The 27243-nt window shown below is 34.3% G+C and overlaps 1 protein-coding gene across 2 annotated transcripts in view; it reads right to left on the bottom strand.

The window, feature by feature from the left end:
• LOC111509842 (homeobox protein unc-4) overlaps positions 1 to 27243 on the bottom strand; it is a 105483-nt gene that overhangs the window by 38780 nt on the left and 39460 nt on the right. The gene's annotated exons all lie outside the window — the stretch shown is intronic.

Here is a 27243-nt window from a genome sequence, read left to right as displayed (position 1 = left end):
TACCTCGACACGTGTTTCAATCACTAAGTGGTCATCTTCAAGAGTTGGATTAAACTGTTTGATCTTTCACAGTTTGGTTTGATTTCAAGAACGAAGTTTTAATGATGAGCGAGAACGGGAATGTTTCTTGCTTATTCATCAAACTCAAACAACTGTTCATGCAGCTGCAGTTTCGTAAGAAGGTATCATCTTTCCCTCCAACCGATTTCCTAGAGTCTTTGAAGTCCACTAGATACTCGTTAGGACAACAAGAGGATTGTTCCGAATTCTTGGGGTTCTTGTTGAATACTCTTCGTGAGCAAAACAATAGCAAAATCAATACTCCCAGTCGCTCTGGACTGAATGATTCCGTACAACCCATCTCGTCTTGTGTTTGTAAATCTTTTGCTGGAAAAATCCTCACTTGTTTACTTTATGGTAAATGTTCAAGAAGTACTGAAAACTTATGTGAATTTCTGGAACTTCATCTAGCTTTTCCTAATACGACTAATTACCAGTCCGTGCAAAGCTTATTGTTAAATCATCTGAAAATGGAATTTTTAACAGGTGATGATCGACTGTATTGTCAAACATGCACCAAACTAACTGACTGTTATAAGGAAACAAGTATAGCTGAGGCACCAGTCAATCTAATAATAACACTGATGATTTTCAAACAAGACTCAACCTCTAACGGAAGCAAGAAACTCTTTGGAAGGTTCGAAATAGATGAACATTTCAACCTAGCAGACCACTGTTATAGTATTCATGCAGTCATTGTTCACTGTGGTTCTGGCGTTGAATGTGGTCATTATTACGCCTTGGTCAAAGAAGAAACGGACTGGTTTAAGTTTGACGATAGTTGTGTCACGAGGTGTTCTGGCGATGCATTGAATTTATTGGAGCCTCTGGAGACACCCTACATTTTGTTTTATGAGAGAGAGAGAGGACATTGTTAGATCAAGATCTTCAGATGATGTGGTGCCGCAGGTTTTTCCGGGTTATCCTGCAGCTGAAAAAGCAAATGCGCCATTGGAATCAATGAAGTCGCCCCGGAGCGCCAATTAATTTTTATTGCTGTTTTTATTTTATTTTTATCGTTGTAATACTTTTATAAATATATAGTTTTTGATGAAAAAAAAAAAGATCTGCCCCGATGGCAATTGAGTACAGGTAGCCCGATTTCATCAATGTTCATGTCATCCTCTTTTCGATTGAAATTATTTCAGTGTTTCCAAATTTCTATTGCCTCCTTATTTATAATCTTGGATGGTATCCCTGTATTTTATCGAGGACTAGGATCTTTTTTCCAAGTAACTATTCAAGAAATTAACGAAATGAATTTGGAGAACCAAACCAATTCTGTTGTTTGTGGATCCACCTGTATCTGCAGATCTTTTTATCATAGTAAAATTAGCCGTATGTTTTGGGGCTGTAACCTGAACATTTTAGGGCTATCACTAGATCAAATCTACCTGTACGATAACTAAATAGTTAATTGCACATTTTCGATCATTTCCTCTATATATCGAACATTATAACCTAGTTAGAAAGTCTAGTTATTACATTCATAATGTGGTAGACGAGGAAACATGAATTAATCAGCTGGTAGGTACACATGCATAGACAACACATGGTTAATGAGATATCCTCGACGAAATAAATAGGCATGGTACAGTATATTGAATAAAACCATTAAAATAATTATCGTTTCGTCGAGGTTTATTCCTTTTGTTGTATCAAGGCAAATCACTAAATTATTGCACATTATACTCGGAATAATGAAACGGTTGATTTATAATTGCAAACCGTTGACAGATTTTTCATTTTTATGATATGTGATTTGTATTATGGAAAGTTGAACCTATAAACTTCGATACCGAATGAGAAATCGCTCTCCATCTTCCTATAGCTTCCACCCCAAAATAGACCAATGATGTCACAGCCCCAAAGGTTGATGAAGTCTAATGCAGATGAAAACAAAGCTCTGTGGATATACTTACAGTATGAGTATATCCGAGACGGGCTTGAACATTTAAAGTTTTCTTTAGATTCCAGAATTGAGGGGGCAACTCTTTCAGTTGTATTGTCAATTGCATATGCAGGACATTTTCTGTGAAGATTCCTGCACTGACGCCTGTTGGATATAATCCAACGCCGTTCGTGGTATTAGCCAGTGAAGTAGTTGTCAGTCCATTCAACCTACTGTGTAGGTATATCCGAGATGGGCTTGAACATTTAAAGTTCATTTCTTAAGATTTGTTTACTGCCTGTCTTCAAACATAGCTCGCTGACTAATAAGAAACTCTGTTATTGAATCATGATACCAGATGGTATCTTCGAAAGAGAGAACATTGAGACCATTTCAAACTCGGGCAGGTCCTTGATGAGGACAGACCACTTCAAACGTTCACTCATGATCTGACATAATGCCGTAATAACAGTGTTACTTGATATAGGGCAACTGGTTTGTGGTCATCATATAGTCGAAGCTAATGAAATCAACATAACAGCCAAATATTCCTCAGATTCATGAGTCAGGATTAATTCGTTTCAGCAAAACAAATATTTGTTTAATGTTTCCGTTAACCAACTGTCACCCCCTTATGAACGATAACCCTCAGAAGTCAACACTTATGTTAGCTGAAGATTAACAAAATCCTACATAGAAGTATAATAGATAATGTAATATGTTACTGAGAATGTATATGTGCTCGCTAGTTTGAAAGCAGAAACCTATCATAAATGTCAGGGAATTTATTTTGTACATCCTAACGCCAAAGTACCCATTCAAAAGGAATAATTTCACGAGACACTACTTTTAGGGAAATACTCTTTTCATCTTCTATTTCTTCTCCATCAATATATAAAATACAGAAAAATTGCAATAAATATGTTGTTGAAAATTCTTCATAAAGACAGATCGTACAAAGGATTTTCTTTCAGATATATTCAAAACAGAAGAAATCACGTTACACTATGTTATATTATGAAGAGAATTGACATACAATTTCACCTACAAAAAATATTTCAATCCCACTTAGACTTCCAGAAGTTTTGTGAATTGAGTTTTCAAATCATCATCAAGACCAATATCCTAAAACGATTTCGTGTATGGAAACGCTCGAGAAATATTCAATTTCTGCCGCATTCAGATATTCAACTTGTAATTTGTTCGCTGTTGTTTGGCAATAACAGTGAAGAATCCAAAAATGATAAAAGATGGAACAAGAATTTATTGAGACAGAATACTGTTGTTGACAATGGAAGAGTTGCTTAATTCATATAAAGACTTTCGCTCATCTGAATTTCGAACTATCAACATTTTTTGTAAGGATATTAACTTTCAGTATCAATCAAGTTCACTTTATCTTAGAAAAGCTTATTCAAACACAGAAGTCATAGGTTAATTTTGAGGTAAGCTAACTCCTAGTAAAACTAAATTTTAAATATTTTCACCACTGTATATCTTCTTTTGTGAAAATGTATACTTAAAAATTCGAAAGTCACTCACTTAACATTCACTTATTCATCACTGTTTCTCTATACTGTTAAGTCCTGGGAAGCTAACATTTAGAATTTAGATAGTTCTTAGGTCATAGATGCCCACTAAGGAAGGATTTTTAAATATTCTCACTGGCAAGTCCTTCGTAGGGGTGAAAGGGGCGCGTTTACATATAAAAATTAGTTTTCATCACTGTTTCTCCGTATCGCTATAGTTTCGTAGGCTGAAATTTCCTATGTCGGTTCGTTTTATGTTGAAGATTTGCAAAAGACAGGATTTTTAAATATTCCAACTGGGCTGCCAGCCTCGGGGAAAAAAGGGCGTTGATAAAATAAAGTTACTTTTTCATCACTGTTTCTCCGTATCACTATATTTTCGGAGGCTGAAATTTTCTATGTCGGTTCGCTTTATGTTGAAGATGTGCAACAAGACAGGATTCCTAAATATTTCAACTAGAACGCCAGCAGTGGGGGAAAAAGGACTTTGATAAAATAAAGTTACCTTTTCATCACTGATTCTCAGTATCACACTTGCTCTAAAATGAATAAAGGTTACTACGCCCTTAAGCAACTGAAACCAAGTTTAGATGAATCCGGCCTGCTCAGCATCTACTATGCTATGGCCTACTCTCATATGAGCATGAACATACTTGTCTGGGGTATGGCTAAAGATTTCTGTCGAATATTTCTAGCCCAGAAAAGAATAGTAAGACTTATCTATAACATAAGCTATAGGGACAGCTGTCGACCTATCTTCATAGAGAAGAAGATTCTTACAGCTCCTTCCATTTTCATCTTCAAATCCATAATGTTTGCCAGATTAAACCTACACCTATTCAGAGAAAACTCCTCCGAGCATTACTATAATACACGTAATGGTGACCTTCTTAGAATTCCCCAACATAGAATGACACTTTTTAAGAAGTCTCCTCAGTACAATGCCATTACTTGCTTCAACAAGTTACCAACTGAAGTTAAAGGAATTAGAAGCGACATAAAATTTCAGGCAATCATAAAAAACATTTCAATAGATGAGTGCTATTATAGTTACCAAGAATTCTTGAATGACAACCTCACAAACAACTCATTGTGAATTTATGTTTGTAGATATATACTTATATTTTTAAATGGGTGTGTGTGTTTACGTGTATGAGAAATTTCAAGTTATGCGTTCAATAGACCTAGATTTAGGTACCTTATTTTTACATAAATATACCTGTGTGCTTTATATTTCATATATTATATTTTATATTTTAACATTTAAATTTTAGTTTTTTAACTTATTTATGTGAAATTTCTGGCTGACGTACCATATATACAAATTGTATCATAAGTGGTAAATAAAGATATTATTATTATTATTATCACTATATTTTCGAAGGCTGAAATTCTGTATGTAGGTTCATTTTTGTAGAAGTGCAATAAAAAGAATTTTTGAATATTCCAACAGGGAAGTCCATACTGGGTATGAAAGGGTTGCGTTTTCATATGAAAACATTCATCACTGTTTCTCCGCAATATTTTCAGTAGCTAAAATTATGTATGTAAGTTCTTTTTTTATTGTAGATGTGCAGTAAGGAAACATTTTTAAATATTTCAACCGAAACCCCCCCCATTTTCATATGAAAACCACCTATTCATCACTGTTTCTCCGTACCGCTTTGTTTTTGGTGGCTGAATTATTGTATGTAGGTTCGTTATATGCTGTTAATGTGCAATAAGAGAGAATTTTTGAATATTTCAACTTGGGCGCCAGCCACGATGGAAAAGGACGCGTTAATGAAATGAAGTTATTTTTTCATCTCTGTTTCTCCATGTCATTATATTTTCGAAGGCTGAATTTCTTTATGTAGCTTCATTTTATGTTGTAGACGTACAATGAGAAACGATTTTCGAATATTCCAACTAGGGCTTCCCCACTAGGGATAAAAGGGTTGTATTTTCATATAAAAACTTCCTTTTCATCACTGTTTCTCCATACCGCTATATTTTCGGTGACTAACATTTTTTATGTAGATTCGTGTCATGTTGTTAATGAGCAATAAAACATTTTTAAATATTCCAAGCGTACAGCTCCTATGGAATTAAATAATACAGCAAATAATTTTCCATATCATTTGGTGACTAGAAAGAGCATAAGTATCTATTCTATTATAATTAATAACAAGAATGATACAACTTGCAATAAATAAAACCTTAATATATTGTTAACTGCACCTACTCATTTACAAAAATACTTACATAGAAGGAACTGGTAGCTATCTACATGTGTTGGGTTTTGACGTGCCAACTTCAACTACTTATATCTCATTATTTTGTTATTTGGGAAATAAATAATTTATCAGATGTTACTATTGACTTGTTTTGCACAGACGAACCGTTCACCACTTGTAAGCTTGAGAATCCATATTTTATATACCGAATATGTCTTATTAACACGCTTTTATTAGATTCACCTGTATGTATGTTTGTTTGTCAGTTTGTTTGTAACTCTCAAGCTTGGGATATGTATTTGACAGAATTATCGACATTATTGCTTGATCTATTCGCGGCATATGGCGCTGTACGTAACATCCTTGATATAATTCGAAGTCACTTCACATGTATTTCTTCATTTGAAAAAAGTATTTTTTTATTAGTTAACACGCGCGCTTGCTGCCTTATTTGTAACCCACCTTTGCGCGCCTGCTTTCCTTGGGCTTGGTAGCTGATTTTCAGGCTCCGTCTCCGGAATCGGAAAATATCGATGATCATTTTTTTAAACAATATACGGCTGATTGATCCCAAAGTTTAAATAAAATAAAAATAGTTCAAAAATACTAAAAAACAAGCTTTTATAGCATACGAAACTGAAAACTGAAAAATAAATATAGTTTAAAAAAACTAAAAACACGCTTTCAAAGAACATAGAACTAAAAAGCGTGGGCGTTTTTTTATATATCAAGCGTCCGTCGCTTTTTTCACAATAATACTAGTATTTTTCGTACGTTATTGTTTTGAGCTTATTAAAAAAACATTTTTAAATTTTCAGTTCGATGTTCTTTGAAAGCGTGTTTTTTACGAATCTTAATTTAAAGTGAATGCAAAATATGCAAAACTTTGCGTAAAAAACTCGTTTACTAAAATATTATGTTTTTCGGTTGTGACATACTTACATAAAAAAATTATTGATCAATATCTATTATGTTGTACTCGTCACAACCAAAATCGACTAAATGCTACTATAGTATTGACAAACGCATTTGTGAAAACCATCGTTATAAACAAACTATTAACACCTCTAATGACACGATGCTAAGCGTAATAGTTACAAATTGATAAAGGCTCGCATTAACAAGTAAACACGTCCATTTGCACAAACCGTCGATATCGCAGCCAATCCGTTGACCAATGATAGCGAAGCATTCGCCCTCGAACGCATAAATCAAGGAGCAATTGAATCCGATTCAATTCGACAACAACAAATTATTATTGGTGTCTGGTCGAGAAAAAACTGATCGCGCTGCAGTACTAATCGAAAATTATTTCCATGGCGCGCTGGAAATTCATTACAATTCAAATTGGATTTGATGATTTGGATTCATGGAATGTTTGAAAATATTGGAAAGCAAATAAATTTCAGGAAATTTGACAATCGAATAGTAGTTTCTCATGAATTTCCAATTCGCGCTGATACGTACGTCAATCAAAACATATCATAACATATCAGAATTATTCAGATTTTCAGGCAGAATATTGGATTGATATATTTATTTATTTAATAAATAAATGAGCTAACCAGGATTCCTGACGGTGATGGAGAATATGCTAGTTTCCTGGATTTATACCTAACAACCAATACAGAGTTTTACACAGTAACCGTAAAGTCTCCATTGGGATCTTCTGACCACAAACTCATTTCAGTGTTGAGTGAGTTACCGATATATGTTGGGGAACTATCTAATCTGCGCAAAGTCGGTAGCTAAAGCTGTTCTGTACCTGTACTTAAAATATGCGCAAACGAACTCGCACCAGTATTTTGCAGACTTTTCAACCTGTCTTACAAGAAAGGGGTTTTTCTTTCTTGTAGGAAGATTGCTCCCTTTCAGCCTATTCCCACAGAGGGCAGGAAAACTCCTCTAAATAACTAGAATCAGTCGCTTTGCTATTATTGATATCAAAAATAAATCAAGAAGAAAGTCGTGAACCACCATACCCTCAACGCCTTGATCTATCATCAATATGGCTTTCGGAAACAAAGATCAACAAGCGACCTTATATTGTATGTCACCCATATTTGGAATAACGGAATCGAGAAATATGAAGAGTCAAGAGCTATTGTTGTTGATGTAATTATAATTTCAATATTGTCAAACTTTTAGATTACAAAGACTTGTTTAGCAGCACAAATCTTTACCGCAAAATGGAGGAGGCTCTCAATTTTGAATCATTACGTCCTTTCTGGCGCAAAAACAATTGAAAAGTGTTTTTTGTATAATTCAGTGTTCATATAACAGTATTTGTTTCGAAAGTATATTTCTTTCGCGTATTTCAATGTTTATATGAAACCAGCTGTTTCGAGAGGGCTTTTCTTTCAGTTTGTGTCTGAAAGTTACTTCTTTGCATAATCCACACATCTTTACATAGAGTTACCTTCTTGAAATTGATTGCTTCCTTCCTTTGTTTATGTGAAGGTGGAGAAATAGAAAGCCAAAACTTTTTTTTATCAAAAATTAATCTCTTCTAAAAATATACATCTTTTCAAATCATAAAAATAAACCTTCGTCGATTTGTGGTGCACTGTTTAGAACCTTTTGTGTAGTAATGAATATTACTGGAGTTTTTTCCCAACACCAACCCGTTATTTCAACACCTCGATACGTGTTTCGATCACTAAGTGATCATCTTCCCCTTGAAGATGATCAAAACTGGGTTTTGATCCTTCTCTTGAAGATAATCAAAACTGAGTTTTGATCCTCCTCTTGAAGATGATCAAAACTGAGTTTTAATCTTCCTCTTGAAGATGATCACTTGGTGATCGAAACAGCTGTCGAGGTCCTGAAATAACGGGTTGGTGTTGGGAAAAAACTCCAGTAATAACTCCAGTAATAAACCTTCCTCAAGTCTCTCAAGCCCTTGCTGTAATGTTCTGGAGAAGATGGTTAGTTAGTTAGTTGTCAATAATAGTAGCAAAAATAATGTATATGAATACAAATTTTCGTATTTTTTTTTTTTAGTGGAGAATTTTTAGCTAAGTAAAAAATAAAAGTTTCTCTCAAGAGAAATTTCGGAAGTAAAAATATACTATGCCTATGTAGAATAAATTACTCCTGTCTATATACTCTACTGGTTAGTCTGAAAAAACCAGACCACAACGAATACGCCAAATACCTGAATAAACACAACAATCCGCTATTCCCTAGAACTGCTCTGTGTGTCATACACGTTTATCAAACTGTTTTGTTTCGGGTCCGCAATAAATTTGATTTATTCAATTTTGGAATTGGAGCCCGTCCAGCCAGACGTAGATAGATGGTTTAGATAAAGTGGCCGTTCCGAATAAAACAGAAATACGTGGGGGTCGCAGAGGGATATATGGGAAAAGCAAAAGGCAAACGATATTGATAGGGCGGAAAAATTGAATCTGGGAACTGTGATTGTGTCTGTCTATACCGTGATACAAGGAATGCAAGGAAAATGATTGGAATAGGAGTGGTGTTTCTTGAATATATAACTTAATTTGATTGACACAATGTGTCACTGTATCTCCAATCTCTCTTCACTTCGTGATACCCTGTATATGATATTAGTTCTTTTTTTTTCTGTGATAGATATTTTTATCTCTTCAACATTCTGGACTACCAAGGCAATGATGAGTTTCCTCTTTGAATATATTCACCTGTAATGATTGTGTTTTTTGAGAAAAAACACAAGCACTGCAGGAACATCCGTAAGGCGCTCTAAGAGCGGTACCTGTGCGAAAGTAGCGATTCACAATGGATTTGAATCGCTGGAGATTAAACTCAAATGGAAAAACGTTCTCAGGAAGTTTATTCCACATGAACGCAGTTCTCTAACTGAAAGAGTTCTCGAACAGTGAAGTTCGAGATGTACTGAGTTGAACCTCAAAACAATGAGCAGCCACAGTCCGTCGCGTATTTCTGATATGTACCACTCTTGATGGAATCAAATGTGCCAAGCCAGTTGAACACTTCCCATGAAAGTATCTAAAGAAGAGAGACAAATCTCCAACCTCACTCCGATGTTCCAGGCTCTTTTTTGGATGGAATCCAGCAGTTTCAGGGTATGCTTAGGGGCGGAACTCCACACATGAGATCAATACTCCAAAGAAGGTCTGATCTGAGCTTTATGAAGCATCAAAAGTTGCTGAGGTGTTTGGAGACATTCATCATTTTGTAAAAAACCGATGCCTGGATTTTTGTGGCATTAAATTGAACCTGGTATGTTCTTTTGAAATAAAAAGACATCGATTATATTTTTCTCAGACAGGAATGCGTTTGGAGACATTCCTATATCATCAGTTACCAATTGTCCCGGTGTCTATAATAATAATAATAATAATAATAATAATAACCAATGATCACTTACCCCACGGTGTGGGGAGTGGTCATTGGTTGATTATGCTGGCGCGCCCTCCCGAATGTGTCGGGGCTTCGGGGGATAGGGCCTGACCAGCGCACACTACGGTGAAAAAAAAAAAAAAAAAAAAAAAAAAAAAAAAAAAAAAAAAAAAAAATAATAATAATAAGTTTATTGCCCATCAAAATTGGAACGTTCCAATCTTACTCTACTCGTTTGGAGTAGTGAAGTGGACTCGGGAGGAGCTGTATCAACTCGACGTAAGGACCCGAAAAATGATGCATCTCTATAGGAGTTTGCATCCCAAATCGTCCGTTCCACGGTTGTACTTCCCCCGACAACAGGGAGGTCGTGGACTTTTGAGTTTGGAGTGTCTACATGACAGAATGGTACTGGATACAGCCTGTAAAGTCGTCAGGAGTTCGGATCCCCTTCTCTGCATGGTCCGTGACCATGAGAGAGCAGGAATTGGAGCATTTCTCCTTAGGGCAGCTGCTCGAGCAGCTGATGAACTCGGTATAGTTTTCGACTCTGAACGAGGTGACTACAACTCTGTCACCGAGTTGGAACCCGTTCAGCGAAAAGCTCAGATAAAAGCCGCAGAGATCACCTTACTTCTGCGGAGACACAGGGATAAGCCAATGCATGGGGTCTTCTTCAATAATATTGAAGACCTTGGCTTATCAAAGCGCCTGACGTTCGCTTTTCTCAGGTCGAGTGGGCTGAAGTCGGAAACTGAGGGGTTCATCATGGCTTGCCAGGATGGTGTCTTCAACACCTTAGTCTACCGCAGTCGCGTGATGGGTATAGAGGTTCCTGACACAAGGTGCAGGGCCTGCCGCGAGGCACCCGAGACCCTAATGCACTTGCTATCAGCATGTCCAGCATATGCGGTCTCGGCCTATATCCATCGACATAACGCGGCCCTAAGAGTGCTATATTACCATCTACGGCACTCTTACGGTATTGACGAGACACCGGTGTTGCCGTACGCTCCGGGGGATATTGAATCCGTTGTGGGGAACGAGAAGTGCCGAATTTATTGGAACTATTCCTGTTGGAACCTCAGGCTCATACAAGCTAATAAGCCTGATGTAGTCCTTCTCGACCACCAGACCAAAACGATATTTGTCGTGGAGTTTCCAGCTCCTGGCGAGACGAATATCGTCAGAAAAGAGGAGGAAAAACGGATAAAATATCGAGATTTTCTCTTCGAACTCCGCAGACTCTATCCAGATCACTCTGTCAAGATGGTCGTTCTGATTATTGGAGTCCTTGGTGGAATGATGTCTTCTCTACTCTCGAATCTCAAAATCATACCGGCTTGCCGCACTAAGGCAGAAATCTTAGCCGCACAGATGCAGAAGGCTGTCATTCTTGGCTCACTGCGTTTGCTCAGGGCACATGATTCTCGGACCCAATGATCACTTACCCCACGGTGTGGAGAGTGGTCATTGGTTGATTATGCTGGCGCGCCCTCCCGAATATATCGGGGCTTCGGGAGATAGGGCCTGACCAGCGCACACTACGGTGAAAAAATAATAATTTGATTGCAAATGGCTTTTGGTTCAGATCACGAATTTGCATTCGCATCTGCTCTCCCACCAATGCCGAAAATGTATCAAAATAAATAAATGAGGGCTTGAAGAGAAGAAAATAAGAAAGAAAAATAAAAGAAAAGAGAAGGTATTATAAAGATATTCTCGCCGCTGGCCTAGGTATTCTGAATGCTGAACAGATGCTGTTCAAGCCTACTTTTCCATTTATGGAAATAATTTATTGTGGAGGAGATATTATAGGAAAAAGATCGTTTGAATATTTCCCTTTTATGTACAGGAATGTTTATCACTGTCTTTTTACACAAATTCAGGTTACGAATATCCGTTTTATAAGACAAATGTTCATATAAGTAGAGAGGATTCCTATATTTGAATATTTTAAAGAATATGCATGTAGCAGGAAGACGTCTACGATTAAACATATTCAACCACTTCAAATCTGCTAATTTTTGTGAAATTCTGGACCTCCTTCTAATACCAAATATAAACCTGATACAAGAGTTTTGAACTTTTTGTATACACTTGTCGTTCTTGTCTGAACATGAATGATAAACAGCGTCACAGTGGTGGAAATGAGATAAAACTAATGAATCACATAGCATTTTCTTGACATCTACATCCAAATATTGTCTATGGGGATATATGAGTTTCAATGATGAATAAGCAATTTCAAGTTGGTAGGTTATATGTTCATGAAATCTTAGTTTATGATCTAAAATGAACCCCAAATTTTTTTAATACGGTCTAAATTCTATCTCAGAGTTTCCCATTTTCAAGCTGTAGTGTTTTACTTCTTCACTTCCAAAAATAATAGCTACCGATTTGTTTGGATTGATTTTCAACATATGGTCAGTGGACACTTTCAGAATCGTATTTAAATAAAAAATTATATCGGTTACTGCTTAACCTATATCTGAAGATTTGAAAGATAAATATATTTGAGAGTCATCTGCATAAAGGTGATATTTACAAGACTTGTAAGACTTGTGGCAGTATAGAAAAGTAGGCCTGAAATGCTGCCTTGGGGTACTCCTGTTTCAACTCCTCTCCAAGTAGAAGAAATATCATGAATCTGTACTTTTTGTAATCTATTATCTAAATAATATGATATCAACATCACTGATGCAGCACTGAACCCAAAAAAAATGTAATATAGCATAAAGTATTTTATGATTGATGGTGTCAAATGTTTCTGAATAATCCAACAGAATCAAAATGGTAGCTTCATTTTTATCTATGGCTTCAATTATGTCATCTACGGTCTCTAATAATGCTGTTGCACAACTATATCCTTTTCTAAAACCTGACTGTTTATGTGGCAAAATATTGTAAGGATTAATGAAATGGCACATTTGATTTTCCATTTAAAATTTTGGAACATGTCAGGAGAATACTTATTGATCTCAAATCATTAAAATTTTGTGGTTGATTATTTTTTGGTATGAGTATGATTTTTGCACATTTCCATGCATCAGGAAAATAACTTTGACTTATGCATTCGTTTATTATGTGATTTAGTACCGTTAAAATGAAAGGATAACAAATTTTTATAATACTTATATTGATTTCATCTACCCCATTAGCTTCTGATTTTATGCTATTTATGATAATAATATCGTTGGTAAAAATAGTACAAATGAAAATCATGGATTCATTCTTCTGGTTTTGTCAGACTTCATTCGAGTATAGCTACGAGAAATGTAGAAAAAATCAACTTCAAAAAGTTATCATCTGCATGTATCGGTACTTCTGAATGCTGAACTTGCTTGTTTTCTTCATTAAATCAGATTGATTAAGTTACTCAGTGTGTATTTGAAAATATGTTACTTGTTTTATCATACTCAGTAGGAAAAGTGTTGCAAATCATATACACCAAATTTTATACACATTCGATATTTTTTGTGATTCAATTTCATTTCCCTGAGTTTCCTGGCGATCATTTTTCTTTAGAGTGGCTGCTTTAGCCTGGCCCTACAAAAATCAACGAGGGCAACGAAATGATACCCACATTGGAGTAATCTGATATTATGTTGAATTCAATCTCACATAATTTATATTTTTTCATTATTCTTTCCAGTAGGTACCTTTTCTTGAATCTCTTGAATCAAAATATGAATAATTTCATTTATTTTTTTTTATTTTACATCTTTTACGTTACGACTTCTTCATTGAAGCGAAGTTTTAAAAAATGAAAGTTTTCACTATTATTCCAAGTAGCTTGTTCGTTTCTCCTCGTATAGCATGAACTACACTGGTAAAAATTTTTCCACCGGTACCGGTGGCAATTTAATTACCGCCCATATTAGCAAGAAATTACTTTCGTGTGTGATCTCACATTCCATGCGGAATATTATTTTGTAATTCTACCCCGAAGACAAGTGTGGAATTTTTCAGAGTAATTTTTCATTTTGAGTGTACTTTTGTGTTGAAATAAAACTTTATAGGGTAAATTTGCGATATAAATTTATATCGAGATATTACACTCTTGACAGAATTTTACAGTAGAATTTTACACTCTTATATAATTTCACAGTGAAATTCTATACTCTGATAAAATTTTACGGTGTAATTTTCCATTTACGGGTTATATTACCTTGGGATATTCCGTTGTAAGAAGGTCCGTATTCAGAGTAGTTTTGAAGACAATGATACCTCAATCGGATGTTGACTCTTGACTCTTAAGTGGCCATTTTTCCTCATAATTTAGATAATTGAATGCACAAGACATATTACACATTGATATATTAAAAAAATATGTATATACAAAATAAGTTCATATACATTCTTGAAATGAAATTCTACAAAACATTTTCTTTCTTGCTCATGGTTGAATCATTCGGAAAGAGAAATGAAAGTAATATTTCTTTTTCTTTTTTCCTCAATTGCTGTTATTATCCTAAAAGAGAAATGAAATATCATCATCAAATGAATAGGTTTAGAAATCTAAAAACACAGTAAGTTGACGAACACACATTCCTATAGAAAAACTACTACTAGTTTGACTTCAATATTAATATTTCTTAAAAATTTTTGATACATATTCAACCGTTTAAATAAAAAATTAGATTTTTCCAAATGTTTTCCAACATTTTCTGAAATATAGCAAATATAGCTATAATGATATGGTATGAAGTGGTGATGAAGTGTTTTGTTCACCTCTTTTTGAGTTCCAACTTGCCTCCCATCGCAAAAATGTTTTCAAGTTCAATAATAAGAATCACAAATCCTCAAATTTATCCAAATATATGAGAGATACGAATAAAACGTTCAGATATTTTTTAGGTGAATGAAATTACGATTTAACATTGTCCGATATTTGCAACCACCAATACGAAACTTTATTCCTCATCCAACTTCATTTTTAAAATGGATCGTGCATACGGCGTCACTGATGAGTCACGCCACTGCTACCGAGTATATCTCTTTTTCTCAATACCATTCAGTAATTATCACAAACATTTCCAAATATATGTTCTGTAATTATTTGAAAATCAGTTAAAATATGTTATACTACTATTCCTTATAGTATGAAATAATTCGCGATGTGAGGTTAGGATATACTTGTAATAAAAAAAACACTTTATAATACATAACGAGAAAACTCAATGAATTCATCTGTTTATTGGACTAGTTACTGAAATTTTACAAGAAATGTACTCACCTTCTTTACTTATTTTCACCAACAACAAAAATATTCTAATGCACACGTCAGACAAACCGATGCGCTTCTGTAGACAAGAATGAACAATACAATAATCACTCACAAATACAAGCGTAATTTTACATTCGATAAAGAGATGGCGAAAATTTACATTTCACTAAGGGGGAATACCCATCGTCCAGTTAGTAATTCTCTTCACATGAAATAATACGTTATGATTTCACACATATATTAGATGAATATTCAATTCTCAAAGAAAAGTACATTGCCTACTGAAATTACGATCGGGGATGTGAATTATTCAATAGAGAGAGTATATTTTCAATAAAACTGAAGTAATTTTCTTCGTTCGAAATGAAAATTCCGAGGTGAATTTCAATCATTTTTCCCGGTCTAATAGATTCCAAAGTTCACCCCAAACAAAATCATCACTAGAACAGACTTATTTCATTTTCGTATTATCTATGTCCGTGATGAACGGCCATCTAGACAAAGATATAACTGGCAAGTTTCCATAAGACGAATATACTTATCTGGAAAATTCTATTTTCCGTAACGAATTGAATCTCTATATCATATTACGGTTCACTGAAATAGTCAACAAAATTATACGGCATTTGGCATGCCTCCTTATCTCCATTCAATTCCGCAAAGAAAATTGAACATCTGATTTCTATTTAATTTATTACGGAGGAGAATATTCTACTACGAGTTTCTGATTTTATCTTGATACATCACATTTTTCAATATGAATTTGATTGTTGACTTTACCGAATAATCGTATTCTGGATATATCACAAAGGATGGGTAAAGACATATTGGGTAGATAGAGATTGGGATATATAAATGAATGAAAGTTTATCACATATCTAGAATTATGAATACTCTGACTCGTTGCTTGATGAAAATTAACAACACTATCTATGATGATAAGTATGCAGGGTGTAAAATAAACATGTGGCAAAACTATAAGGGACTATTCTTTGGATAATTCTAAGGATATTTTGTCCATTGATGATTTTTGATAGGGCGCTTTGTTTCGAAGATACGGAGCGAAAAAGAATTTCGAAAATAGCAATTTATTACCAAGAATTACATGTAATGTTTCTTAGTTTACAAGAACTGTTGAAAATAACTACCCCCCGCTCGGATGCAAGAATCCAATCTTCTCATCATCGACTCCAGAATTCGTTCAAAAACACCAGCAAACTGAATGTCTGCAGTCGTTTGTAGCCATCGGAGTGTTGTTTATAGGTACCAACGGATTTGTTAGATTTTTTATTACTTGGTAGGTCCAGTGTAGTACGCTATAGGTACTTTTATTGCGGCTACGTTGATAATTTCAAAATTACCAAAAGTGTTGTCCAAATTCTTTTCTGATGGATAACATATTCAGGAAATGAAAATGAAAGTTTGATATACGAAAAAATATCAGTGAAAGGTATATTGTATTTTATTTGAATAGTTTTCATTCAATAAGAAAATATTTTTTTATTTATAATAATCTTGTCATGATTAAAGAAGATTGATTTTACAACACAAAAAAGTTTTTGTTTTGGGGTTGAAATTAGATGATTTTAATGTATTTCCACGTGTTAAAACCGAAAGTGACCATAAAAATTATATATTAGCTCTTGTTTTCAAGATATAGTATCATTATATTATATATATATATATATATATATATATATATATATATATATATATATATATATATATATATATAATATATATATATATATATATATATATATATATATATATATATATATATATATATATATATGTATATATATATATATATATATATGTATATTGAGGTCAAGACTACAACAGTGGAATCTTCTAAAACATGATGTGAAAATATCTCAGTACAGACAGCGTCAAAAAGATTTGCTTCCTTTTTTTGAGAAAAAAGAAAACCTCGTAGTTTGTTCTGATGTTAATGGTTTGATGGACTGCTTGAATTTGGATCACACTCCATCTGAATGGAGACTGTTTATACACTCTTCAAAACTAAGCTTAAAAGCTGTACTTCTGCATAATGGAAATCAGCTACCCTCTATTACTATAGGTCATGCAGTTCACATGAAGGAAACATATATAAATATGAAAACACTTCTCCAATCAATCAAATATGAACAACATAAGTGGCACATCTGTGGTGATCTGAAAGTCATTGCTATACTCCTAGGAATGCAATTAGGGTTCACCAAGTACTGTTGTTTTTTGTGTCTGTGGGACAGTCGGGATAGAAAATCTCACTATAAAAAAATGAACTGGCCTACACGAGACCTAAACCCTAATGAGAAAAATGTAGTTTACGAGCCTCTTGTAGATCCTAAGGATGTTCTCCTTCCCCCATTACATATTAAGTTGGGACTAATGAAAAACTTTGTGAAGGCCATGGACCAGGAAGGACAAGTTTTTAAGTACTTGAGAGCAAAGTTTCCCAGGTTGAGTGATGCTAAAGTCAAGGAAGGCATCTTTATTGGGCCTCAAATCCGTGAAATCGTAAATGATCCTGCTTTTGACATGATTTTAACAGGAAATGAAAAAAGAGCCTGGGAAGCCTTTAAGGGGGTTGTACATGGGTTTTTAGGTAACAAAAGAGATGATAACTTCACAGCATTGGTTAAAGAGCTTCTTCAAGCTTACCACCAACTTGGATGCTACATGTCCTTAAAAATTCATTTTCTTCACTCTCATCTTAATTTCTTCCCACAAAACTGTGGAGCTGTGAGTGACGAACATGGAGAAAGATTCCATCAAGACATTGCCTTAATGGAACAGAGATATCAGGGCCGTTGGAATGAAGCAATGCTTGCAGACTACTGCTGGTCTGTGTGTAGGGATGCTCCAGAAGTGTTTTATAAAAGACAAGCTAAACGACAGCGATCTTACAATGAATCGGATGGACTTAATTGAAATTTGGTGGTACAAACTTCTTTTAATTGTCAAAACACTAAGAATAATGTTTTTTTTTATTAATTTAGTACTTAAAATATTCTAAAAGAAACATAACAATATTGTTTTATGTACTTTCACTTTTCACGTATAGTATAACTACTCTTTAAGATTAAGTACTGTGTATCTCAAAAACCAGAGCTAATAAAAATTTTTCATTGTTATTTTCGTTTTTATCACCCCAGAATTAGTAGAAATTGACTAATTTAGTGTAGGAAACATTAAAAAAATATTTTTTTGTTGTGTTGTGTTTCATTGCAAACTTGTTTTCACGATTGATTTTTAATAACGCAAGTTCAGTATCGACATGAACTTGATTGAACAAGAAGTATGACAAGAATTGTCATATTGTCCAATGGCAATCACTCTCAAAAAATCTAAAGACATTAAGGTATTCGAATTGAATACCCTCCTTGGATATGGGAATTGTTAATTATTATCATGGATAGTTTCGAATAGATTGAATGTATCTGATTTTCCTACTCAATGTTCTCTCTAGTATTGTGTTTTTTGAAACTTTTTATGTTTTTTACCACTTTTATTTGTAACTAACGTTACTGCAGTTTCGTCCTTTAAGGACATTTTCAAACTTATACATTAATGTAACGTTAGTTACAAATAAAAGTGGTAAAAACATAGAAAGTTTCATTTCTCCTTTCTTCATTATGATTTCCTATCACGTAGTAACGGTTACATCCATCAATTTCTTGTGTTTTTTGTTATGTTAAGTTCTCAATCATTTCGGCCAAGATCTGAACAACATTTGAACATTTGAGTTACCCTAATCAAATGACCTAATTGTTACCTTCACATATTTCTAGTTTTTTGTAACTGGCGAAAAACATTTCAAATCAAAAAAATCCAATGCCACCAATTATTCAAAAAAGGTACCTTCTAAGAAATAATGTAATCCATAACTTCACTATTTGCTTGGTTTTCACAAATTCAATTCCTTCGATTAATGTTATAATTACATGATTTGAAAGTCTAAACCACTATTGATATTTAGTGCAAAAATGATTTATTTGATGGCTAGCGAAGGTTTTCTTGCAAAGCGCCCATAATTCTCAATAAGAAGTACATAATTAAGTAATTGCCATTAATACTAAATTTTTCCAATTCACGATTGAATCTGTTATTGCCATGTAATCAAAGCCATAGAGGCAATAAAATAATACAATAATTAACATCAATCAGCAGTAAGCTAGCGCCAATGGGCAACGAAGCCTAAATGAAACCACGTTAAAATTCGATTTACTCTTAATGATATCATTTATTAAATTCGAGGTATTCATAACTTCATTCTGAAGATATTCTTCAAACAACTTCATTTTCTTGATGAATAAATTCTCGAATGCCGTTGATTACTAGATATAACTTTCTCGACTTGACGTTTTGCAAATTGACTGTATCAAATTTATGATGCGCGTGAAATTCAAAATTATGCGTTTTTTATGCGCGAAGGATAGGCAAAGTGCGTGTGGTTGGTTTTCAAAAGGTTGCCTTAATGAATGTTAATGATAGTAGCCGAAGTAACTCATTTTCATTTGAATCTATACTTATTTCAATATGTTTTTCGCAAAAATTTATAGAACGCTAGTTGGGTTGCGTGTTCCTGACTTTGGACTTCGTGGATTCGTCTTTGGTCACACTTAGCATAGCCAAGTGTAGGACTCTGTGTGGATTCAGTCGGATATGTTGTTTAATAAGGTTACACTGTTACTGTAGTTGTACACTCCAGGATATTTGAGATTTTTATGCTGTAAACTCACTTTCATTGGTATATTTACTGGTTACAGTTCTCCATATTGAATGTTTCAGATAAATGTTCAACAAATTGTTTTTGATTTACAATTAAAACATTATTTTCTTTTTTGGGAAAGAAAGTTTTTGGTTTTCTACTACTCCATCTTGATACAAAAAAAGGATGAGGGAATCTTCCAAAGAAAAGAAGGAAGTAATCAATTTGAAAATAAGTTACTCTATACACGGATGTGTAGATCACGCAAAGAAGTAACTTTCAGATACAAACGGAAAAAAGTCCTCCTGAAACAGCTACTTTCATATTTCTTTTTTGACTCTCATACCAAGACATTGTCTGACTTCTCCTAAATCTTTTAACCTAAATTTTGAATCTAACCCAGTCTTGAGACATTGTCCGATTCAACTTTAGAACTTTATTTTCTCTATCATTACACACATTTTCTGGTAAGTTCATATAAACAGTTTCATCTAAATAACCATTTAAGAACGCTGTGGTAACATCAAGATGAGTTATATCTAGGGTGTATTTAACACTTAAAGGAAACAAAATTCTTAGTGTTCAGTAACGAAGTACTAGGGAAAAGTTTCTTCATAATCTATTCCGGATCTTTGGGTATAGCCTTTAGCTACTTAACGCGCGCTATATCTCACTTTTTCGCACTGGTCCAATTTTTTTCAAACACCCACTTGCACTTAATCACAGTAGCTTGATCTGGCTTATATAACACTTGTCAGTGGAAAGATAATTGCACAGTCGCTTGCCCATGAGGACCTGTCGCCACGCCAGCAATTGCTACGCTCACTGTAAGCCTAATCTTTCCATGGCCTGGATTGATTATCGCAATAACGCATAATAGTGAAGCGCCGTAAGACATACAAATGTATAAAACCCGAAATCCTTTTGCACTGAACAGATTTTTCGCTGAATTTTTTGGTAAATTTCCGTTTTGAGGAAACCCGGCGATTTTGAAAAAATTTTTGAGTTTACTTACGTATTTTGATGCGTAGATTACGAATCTGAAAGAAAACAGCGGAGCTCTCCCTTATTTACAAAGTTACGGCCGTCAAAGTTCAGAAAAGGGTGACTTTTCAGCCTTCTTTTTCACAAAATAAACTATTTAAAAACACAAGCATTTATTCACTAGGTCACCTTTACACCTTATTTCTCCTTCTTTGACACTTTTCACTTCTCTTCTTCTTCTCAAAACGTCTTCTTCTTCCATCCTCTGATTATACCAGTTCTCGGATAATATTATAATATTTTGTGTTACATATTTTTCTGAAAAGCATATTAGATACAAACATTAATGAGAATACAATTCATAATGCTTCATGAACCTTAGTTTTATTTTATTGAATACATTTTTCTCATACCAAAACAAACGTGCTATCTCTCGATACGCGTTTCGCTAACCAAGGGCATCATCAGGAGACAGTCTCAGTAATCTCATAATGATGACTTTTGGTTAACAAAACGTGCGTTGAGATACAGTTTTTTTGTTCTGGTGTGAGAAAAGTGTTTTCAATAGATTCATTTCACTTCATCAGAGGTTTCAAATTTTACTTATTACATCAAAGACAAAGTTCTCATACAAGTTATATGGAATATGTATATTATATCCTAAATAAAAAATTAAATATTTTTTGGAGAGGTCAAATCTTAGTAAAGAAAGGTTTCGGCTTTCTACTTGTGGGAAACTTCCAAAGTAAGAAAGAAAGCAATTGATTTCGGAATAAACTCTTTACAAAGATGTGTAGATGATGCATAGAAGTTACTTTCAGAAACAAACTGGAAGAAAAAGCCATTTCGAAGCAGATACTTTAATATAATTCAATATTTATATGAAAGTAGTTGTTTCGAAAGCAACGTATATGCATGATCTAGCCGAGCCAAGCCGAGCTTTGGTTTGAGCACGACTTGGCTCGATTCCAAAAAGCCTTGGCTGGGCTTGTAGGTCGGCTCGACTCTTGAATCCAAGACTCAGCTTGAAGCTTGACTCGAAATCGCGCGGAACTTCGAGCCAAGTCGAGCCGAGACGAGTTTTCATAATTTTTTTTTTCATTTCGAAATAAATAGATATAAAACGACCATTTTATTCATCTCACAGTAGGCTACCCTTGCCACTTTCAACATTAGAAACACGAAAATTGGTATGAAATATCCTAGTCAGATAGAAAAGAAAAAATGTCGATACCGAAGGTTGTGAACTGAGTCGCCCCAAAATGTAAGATTTTTAGGAGAGAATAATAACGTTTTGAAAAATGGAGTTGTCGTTGTATAGTTTAGTGTTAACTGTTATTTCATAACTGATGTTTGACAACCAGTTCAAAACTTTTGGTATCCGTTTGTAATGTCGAAGTTTGGCAAAAAGTTGGAAAGGGAGCTAGACTCTCTAATTGCACTTAGTTAGGTACTTAAGGAAACCTAAACCTGGGTTTTTAGAAATTTATCTCTAGGGGCTGGAAAGGGATTGAGACTCTCTCATGATTCAAAATAGCCTGAAACTGTTCGAAAGCTCGGCTCGGTTCGGGCTTGTACTCGTTATGTAGCTCGACTCGAAGCTCAGCTTGATTCTGAGCCGAATACATTCCTCGCTCTGAAATGAGTTCATTTCAAAATGCATTGCTTTGTTTTTTCTTCTGTTAGTTTCCGAAATATTCTGTATGAAGATGAATAAACATATTATATCTTGATGTTAAGCTCGTGTGGGGTTGAACCATTTATTCAAGTTTAGTGTGGATTTAGTATGTTATTCCATAAAAAACAAGTGGAATAGTTGCAAATACTAAAACATAATGGAAATTGTTATGAAACATTGACGTTGGAAATTCTTTCAATATACTCGAAAGTCATTAAAACTCCGAACCTAACTGTGTTTTGCAGTCGCAGTGTTCCCAACAAGTAGCACATTCAATCAACCGAATATTCAGTTTTGGTGCTATCAGAAACTTTCCGGCGTTTACAACCCAGCCATATTAGTTTCATAGAAATTCTGTAGGGAAAGTTTGAATTATCCAATTCAATTTGATATTCAATTGCTTTCCTGAAACTGAATTATTTTAGTTTTCAAACACATGCATGCAGTTATGCTTTTGTCAAGTTATTCAATTGTCCCTGAAAATCATAATTTCGCGAAGAAGTAAGAATTACTAAAATTTATAAATATTTATTTGAGACTGTTGAGATTGAATAGCCGGTTTTATGAATCAGTATATTCTGATATATTGATTTCTCTAGAGCTGCGAAATACTGTTACTCGATCTGCCAATTCAACTGCTTCGATTCAAATTTTATCATCTAAGATATAGTTATGGATACCGAAGGACACATTTTTAACTATAATAACTGAAAACATAAGTATTTGCCATGGATATAGTAGAAGACAATCTCAAAAGAACAGATGAAAGTGCAATTGGTGAGTTTTTGAATAATATATATGTTAACTTGGATGGAGGCAATACAATTTCTAGGCCTCCGCAGAGATTTTTACCTGTTATGCCACTTCGTTATGAATTGACAATGTACGATCTACGAGGAATATTCTGATAGAGGTTTCAGGAGTGCACTACGTTGACAGAGACTGCACTGCCCAAATGATATTCCACAGGGATCCACATTGGAACTACGTTTGTATATAAGTATATCAATGATTTGATGATTACTGTTTCTTTAGTAACAGCTAAATCTGTCAAGTCAGTGTTACGTAAATCCAGGATCATGTAATGGTCCGGAATCATGTAATTATGAATGAGACAAAAATTGTCGTTTTTCATTTCCACTGGCTTAAAAAAAAACAGCAATAAAACGGGTACAATGAAGTGAATTTCCAGGCATGAACTTATCTAAAAACTGTATTAAGGAAATACAAATTGATGGAATATGATAAAAAAATCTGTTCTACTGATACATAAAAATTTCTGAACTTAGAAAAAGATGATTAGATGTATTGTAAGTGTTGAGAGCTAGGTATTGTAACTGTATTCAAAATCTAGATGCACCAATTATTACTATGTGTATCAGAGTATTATTATTCTTACATCAACTTGCTTCACTTCGTTCATTTGATACTTTACTTCTGACACATTTTATATTTTTATATCTTGTAGAACTACCATAATTTTGTTAAAAAAATGTTATTGAAATTTCCATATGTGTTCCATATGTCCATATCTATGAAAGTTTAACTCGGCACAAAAATAGTCTTCCTACAGATACTGGTTTGGGAATGGGTTCGTGAATTCTATCATTTTGTAGATGGCGTTCAAAATGACAGCTTTCTTGTGGTCCGACCAATACCATTGATCGGATTACTAGAAATTCTCATTAGAAAATATCTACTTTCAATCTTTGGTCTCGTACGAAAAGGTTGGAAACACAAATCTTCACAAATTTCTTTTACGTAAACCGAATGATATTGTGGAAGCCATGGAATCAATACACAATGTGTGAGGTGTTTTCTGTACATCTTATCTTATGAGCATACCGTAGAGATATGAGAAACGGTAACTATAATATTAGGTTGCTTCGAAAGTTTCGACCATTTTTATCACTCTACTTTTAACTGTGATACTTAATCAATACAATCTAAATGAGCACCTTTTGAATCGACGAACTAATGCCAACGTAACACAAGTCGACTAATTAAGTCAGCTCATAAATTGTGTGCTCGGGATTCGATCGAGTCGACGAAGGCCGTTTTCGCCTTGTTCTTATTAGCAAAAGTTCTATCGGTCAAAAAGTTATCGTAGGATTTGTAAAGACGGTAGTCTATTGGTGAGAGGTCTGAGGAGTATAGTGGGTGTGTAGTGTAAACACAATTTCCATCCGTTATTAAATCGGAAAAATTATTAATGCTATGGAACTGGATTTTTTTGAGCCATGCAAATACTCTCTTGGAGTTTGTAACAATTCGGTGGCATGAATATGTTCTAAGTGACAGGAATAAATTTGAGACCTTGATACTTACTCCCGAAATGAATTTTTGGTTTATTTTTGCTGCTTCTGCATTAATTTTTTCCACAAAATTTTTATGATATAAAGTTTTACATTCCGAAGGAGAAGTAAGTTCAACAATCTCATGTCCGTACTAATCTGTTTGAAAAAATTTGTTTAAAATTAGTTTTTGGGTTAACCAGCTGAAGATTAACGAGGTTTTGCCTTCTAACTTGTGATTTCTGACACGGGTTGGACAACAGGCTGTGGAAATCGAACATCCGGCCTCGCGGCTTGGACCACCGTTCCACCTGCCAGTTGATTGAATGAGTGGAAGAAACCACTTACGCCAACCCTGGAACACCTGGTGTCAAATCAATTGATGGTACAATAACATTGATTTCTGGAAAAAAAGGTTTTGGCTTTTTATTTCACCATTTTCATACAAGATGCAATAAGACAAGTGTCTCATTCCGAAACATTGATGTCCGTCATTGAGGATGACAGTGTTCAATATGAGTGAAATTGATGATGATATCTGATTAAATCCATAACAAATGTTTGCATATGAAAACGTGATTTTTAGTATGATTCAATGTTGACATAAAAGTAGTTGTTCATGTAATTCAATTTTTCTATGAAAGTAGTTGTTTCGAGAGGACTTTTTTTCAGTTTGTATCTGAAAGTAACACCTAAGCAAGATCTACAAATATTTGCGAAGTGTTTATTTTGGAATTAATTGCTTTCTCAGTTCCTTTGGAGGTTTCCCACATTTCATGTATATACCTGTTTCCGTTAATCAGCTGTCGCCCCCATACGAACGACAACTCGACAACAGAAGTTGAGAAACTTGTGCGAGCTAAGGACTAACGAGGTCTTACTTTTTAACGTGTGATTCCTAACATACCAAAAACTAATATCTCCTAAAATATACCCATTTTTTTCAATTCAGATTGAATTGATGCTACATGCTGATATGAATGCGGTCCATTATTCAATGTTTTCAACTCACCATCAGAATATGGGCTGTGGCTTTAAAGGTTTTGTCAATTGCTTCCTTTCCTTATCAATTTTATACTCAATTTCACTTTTTGTATGGGACATTAGATCAAAGAAAATTGTTTTAGCTTATGTCTAACGACAAGAGTTTGGGAGTTTGGAACTGTGTTCTCTGTGGAATGTTTTGAGTTCTTGCGCTTTATAATTACCGGCTGAAGGTAATGAAATTTCGATTTTTTACGATCATTAAGGCTCACCGATTCTCCACATTCACAAGGGCATTAAAGACAGACAATAAGCACTAAACGTATTCGGTCAAATGAAGACATTAAAAATCTCATGAATACTTAATCTCTGAATCTCATCAGGCCGTAAACAAGGATTTGTAAAATCAAGAATCTGATTCAGAGAATCCCATCTGGATAAGTACGTGATATAAATGCGTGAACAAATCCATTACCAGCGGAAACATTAATTTCTACAGATTTAACAAAGTCGATTGCAGGAGAAAACTAATAATTACAAATGCATTCATATGTTAAACATGGCGACAAGTCCAGTAATTATTCATGAAATATTCAGCGCTTTCAACTGAGACAGCGTTAATGAATTATTGGCGATAAGTTATAGCCTTACGATAATTCCAGAATTAAGTGATTTTATTTGTGTCATTATCGTTCATATGTTTCTGATGGATATCCTTATTTGTAATATGTGTCAGTTGTGTAGAAGTTTCAGAGCATCAGCCTAAAATCGTAACTTGAGGAGGTTTAGCACTAGCATTTAGCAAAAAACTTGCGAATGTTTTAAAAAGTTGCGTTTGCAAGAAGAAACTTCATGAACATTTCATTTATGTGAGTATTATAGATTTCAACAGCAAGTAAAAACTTCACGAAAGCTTTACTTGGGCTCAAGCAGCATTTTCTGTTAATCGCGGATAACCACCAATCGCAGCCAGAAAGTGTTACTTTCACATTTCAAGTTCTGCTTCTGTTTATTGAAAAATAACGTTTAAGTGAAAATGTTTTCTGAGAGATAATTTTCGCTGCTATCATGAATGATTCAGAAATTAACTCGCCAGTGAACATGACGAAAATGTTAGAATAAGTAAATTGTACAAATGTAAAAATGTTACCTAAGCAACGCAGGGGTTGCCTATGTAGGTACATATATATATATATATATATATATATATACAAATAAATATTCACCTATGATAATAGGGGTATTTACAAACTATCACAGTACAAACGATACCGGTATGTTTCATCTCGATTAGACATAGCTGACGTGAACTG

The sequence above is a fragment of the Leptinotarsa decemlineata genome, unplaced genomic scaffold (assembly GCF_025532065.1).
Source record: "Leptinotarsa decemlineata unplaced genomic scaffold, Ldec_3_MD MMD2_tig00026282_RagTag_RagTag, whole genome shotgun sequence".
Lineage (NCBI taxonomy): Eukaryota > Metazoa > Arthropoda > Insecta > Coleoptera > Chrysomelidae > Leptinotarsa > Leptinotarsa decemlineata.
This window is presented reverse-complemented; position numbering and strand designations above follow the sequence as displayed.